The sequence below is a fragment of the Mastomys coucha genome, unplaced genomic scaffold (assembly GCF_008632895.1).
Source record: "Mastomys coucha isolate ucsf_1 unplaced genomic scaffold, UCSF_Mcou_1 pScaffold5, whole genome shotgun sequence".
Lineage (NCBI taxonomy): Eukaryota > Metazoa > Chordata > Mammalia > Rodentia > Muridae > Mastomys > Mastomys coucha.
In genome coordinates this window covers 57,947,345-57,951,913 of record NW_022196911.1, presented here as the reverse complement: position 1 = coordinate 57,951,913, position 4,569 = coordinate 57,947,345, and the positions used below count along the sequence as shown (strand labels likewise).

Below are 4,569 nucleotides of genomic sequence, written 5' to 3'. Positions count from 1 at the left end.
GAATGTAGACCAGATGGCCACAGCCTCCATCAAAAGTGGTTCTTCTAATAGATGGTTCTTCTCGTATCCTCAAAACTTCTTGGTCAAATAAAGAGAGGAAACAGCCAAAAACTTGCACATTCCTAAATTAGGACTCAGATTTCTGAGAATACTGGGAAAGCCCTGGATCTAAAATGAAAACCTAGAGGCTGTAACCCGGATACCAGAAGACGCTTACAGACCACGCAAACCTGATACCCAGAAGATGAGGACCTGAAGTGCAGCACATCATTTGGAAGTGGTAGAGCCTTTGAGAGAGGGCGACTCATTGGAGGCCTGCCCCTGAAAGGGGTCATGGTGTCACAGCCCCCTGCTTTTGTCCCCTCCCTCACTTGTGATGGCACTCCGTACCACCCTTGCCATGTTGCACCTCTTCCTCATCACATATCCACCCCAGTACAACAAGGCAGTTGACCGTGACCGGGAACCTCCAAACCTGTGAGCCAAAAATAGTCTCTCCCTTTAAGATAACTACCTCAAGCTTTTTGTTGCAGTAACCGATGCATAAGTTAACTGAATTAAAGAGTTACATTAAGGAAAGAAAACAAACCGCTTTCCCATTCCATCAGTCTGACCAAAAACAGGCCCCAGGAGAGGTGCAAATTTTGCAGCCAGTCCCACCACACCCAGAGGCAGCTCCACTCCCAGGCGCTCTAACATGCCCAGGATCAGACGTGAGGAGGTGAGGAGACAACATCTGTCCCAACACCGGGAGCAACTGAGATCAACAGGACCCAGGCACACAGGAACTCTACCAGCCCAGTGGCACGGGTTGCTTCTGGTCTGTCTGGGCCGGTGCCCTGAGCAGACTTGGGGCACAAACTCTGCAGTGAGTCCCATAAGACCCAGAGGAAGCTCTACTCCCAGGTTCTCTAATGGGCCCAGGGTCACAGGGTCACAGAATCACAGGATCACTGGGACAGCCAGACCTACAGAGAGAGACCCTGTCTTAAAAAATGAAAAACAAAACAATAATCACAGAAGGACTAGGAAGTGTGGCCTTGTTGGAAGAGGTGTCATTGAGGGCAGAATTCAAAAGCCATCCCACCCCACACCCCATCATCATCATCATCATCCTTGTAGACTGAGATGTAAACTCTCAGCCACTGTTCTTGCCTGTCTGCTGCCATGGTCCCCACCATGATGGTCACTGACTCTCCCTCTGAAGCCGTGAGCCCCCGATAAACTGTTTGTTCTATAAGTTCCCTGGGTCTTATGATGGTCTTAGCATAGCAATAGGAAAATAACTGAGATATTATCCCAGAGGGAAGCGTAGCTGCAGGAACAGCCAGAGAGCTCACATCTCAAACCTAAAACAGGAAGCAGAGAGAGTAAATGGACAATGGTCTATGGCTTATGAAACATCAAAAAAAGCCTGCAGTGATACACTTCCACAGGGCCACACCTTTCCCAAACTTCCCCTAAACTTCCCCAAACCCACTAGGGACCTCTGGGATATTCGAATGCCTGAGACTATGGGGGACATCGCATTTAATCTACCTCAATAAGTAATCTTCATTTACTACAGTGTATCATGAAGGCAATTTAGACTCAACTCATATTTAATATATCTTTTAAAAACAAGGAGTTAAGAGAGTTAAAAAGGATATAAAAATCAAATTATTTTTAATTTTTTGTACACAGTGATGAAGATATTTGAATGTTTTTTCCAAAATGAGGGTGGGGAATGCTAAAAAGCCCAAAACAAGTCATAAAAGACCTGAGAAAGTGATGTAAACTAAGAGGAGATGATGCATCTTGGAGATGAAGTATCTGGTATTAAAATTTCTTAAAAGTCTAATACACTGATTAATCTAATCAAACCTCTACATAAAATAAACAATGGACTTCTACTCTTTTTTTTTTCCCACGTGTAAGAGGTTTAATTGAGAGGGAGAGAGGGGGCAGTAGTGGAAAGAGAGGAGGGAGAGAGAGGGACTTCTACTCTTGATAACAATTTAAAATACTGGTTTAAAAAAACAAAATGGAGGGTTTTGGTTTTGGTTTAGTTTTTTGTTTTTTGTTTATGTTTTTGTTTTTGTTTTGTTTTTGTTTGTTTGTTTGTTTGTTGTTTTAAGCTTGCAAGACCAAGCATTGGAACACATAAGTCTTATGGGAGTCAAACCCATTCAAACCACCACACAAATGAAAGATGTTTTTTTACCAACTATGAAACATGCTCACCCTGAAAGCTTACTTTTCACAACTATTCATGGCCTTCTGTACCCTAACCACCCCTGGCCTCTGATTAAAAGATGTTACCAGTACCCTGTCAAAATCAATGGGTTTAGGGGAAAATATTTAGGATACTTACGGGGGCATTCCCTGGCTATCTTACAAGCTCCAATAGAGAATATTTCTTTCTTAGACTGTCAATTAGAGAGTGATGTCTGCTTGTGTTCTCAACAAGAATAGGATTCAGTTTTTACCAGAATCCCTCATTTTGGCTTATTAAAAAAGAATTCTCAGTGGCCTTATCTCTCAATGTTTCAAACAAACATTGGAAGGATATGGCCTTGTAGAAGGCTAGATCCAATGACCAATCTGAATTTAAGCTGGACCATGAAAAGTTCCTCGAGTTCTTGAGCTAACCCAACAGGCTTCTTTGTGGTGTACACTTTCGGGTGGACAGTGGTGGCAACCGTATCCCCAAGCTCACTGATGCCTAGAGCTAAGCTGCCCTGGAGTTCTTTGAACAGTTTTGTTTTGTCTTGCCTATTCCTTTCCTCTAATGAGTGCAAGACTGCCCAACTCTCCTCCGACCTACACTTGAGATTAAGTAGTGGGACTTAGAGTTATGCCAACAATCTTACTCTGTGTATGCCACAGGTGCTACTTCACCAGCATAGCATATGCTAAGAAGATAAGCTATCATCAAATGGCTGCTCCCCACTGAGCTCTGCCACAGCCCCTTAGACCAACCCTCCTTGGAGGGGGACTCTGACACCTGCCTCTTCCTTCGTTGCCTCTTTGGTCAGCTTTAAGCAGATTGGTCTACATCCCAAAACTCCAGCAGCACTTAGGGTGACCTCTGAGAAGGGAACATGAGAGCCCAGGAGCTACACACAGAGGGAGAGAGGCTATCAATAAATAACGAAGATAGCAAACTTTTCGGCTTTTTTCTCAATCTCTTACCTGAAGACAAAGGCTTGGCAGGCTTCATCTTCTCTTCCACCAGCAGCCTCTCCCCATTCTAATTTGTCCAGGCTGGTCAAATAAATTCAAGGTCTCTCCTGGCCATATTTACTTGAAGGTGTGCACCTATCAACTTTCTTCATCTAAGCTAACCAATACAAAATGAGGGCCACCAAAAATGCTTAAAATCGCAAGCTCTCCAGGGAAAAACAGAATTGATTTTCCAAAGCTCCTCGTCTTCCTTTGTGAATAATCTCTCTCTCTTTCTCTCCATCTCCCTTTCCCCCTCCCTCTCCCTCTCTCTCCCCCTCCCCCTCTCCCTCTCCCCAAAACTACCAACATATATATAATTTCGAGGGTTGGTCTAAGGGGCTATGGCAGAGCTTAGTGGGGAGCAGCCATTTGATGATAGCTTATCTTCTTAGCGTATGCTGTGCTGGTGAAGTAGCACCTGTGGCATACACAGAGTAAGACTGTTGGCATAACTCTAAGTCCCACTACCTACTCTCAAGTGTAGGTAGGAGGAGAGTTGGGCAGTCTTGCACTGTTGCTCATGTCTGCCCTCCTCCTCCCCCTCCCTCTTCCTCTCCCTCTCTCCCTCTCCCCTCCCTCTCTCCCTTTCACCCTCTTCCCTCCCCGTCTCCCTCTCCCTCCCCCTCTCTCTCCCTGTGTGTCTGTGTGGATGTGTACATACCTGAAATATAGAATACCACACTTGATTCTCAAGGCTATGGTCAGTGTTAGATTTCTAAACGCAGAGTAAAGAGACAAAAGGCTGAAAGGGGCCAGCTCTGACCTGAACAGATAAGACTGTTTATAAGCATACACTAGGCAAAGCCTCTCTCCCAAGGAAGGAAGGGTCTGCAGAAGGGAGCGAGCGTTCTTACAGGGCTCGGCAAAGGGTGTGGGTAAGGGATGTTGATACAGCAGTAAAGGACACCTTAGTCCAGATCTAGCAAAGTTTGTTCAGAGTTGTTCCAACAGTCAGTAATTATGAGGCATACACCTATTTGCACACATAATTGTACACATGCATAAAAACATCTGCACCTGCACATGTTAAAGCATGCTATACATACACACAATCATGTAGCTCACGAAAGCTGAGTATCTCTCTGTCAGAGAGGAACCATAAATAAGGAAAAATTGGAATCACATTGCATTACAATGAGAGCAGCTAATACCCAGATACAGCACAATCCATCAACGGGAAACAGAGTTCTCTGGAGAAATAGTGGGAAAATAATGCACCATAGGGCTGGGGCAGGGGGATCATCGAGTGAGACTGGAAGGTCTTGTCCTGTGAGCAAGTGTCAAAGGCTAGAGGAGCCCTTCCCAGCTGCCACTGTGCCACCTGCTGACTGACAGCACTGTGCCTCCCACTTCCGACCAGCA

At 45.1% G+C, this 4,569-nt stretch overlaps 1 pseudogene; it reads left to right on the top strand.

Moving 5' to 3' along the window:
* The first annotated feature begins 376 nt into the window (after window positions 1-376).
* The window catches only part of LOC116078676, a 21,813-nt pseudogene continuing 17,620 nt past the window's right edge, over window positions 377-4,569 (top strand).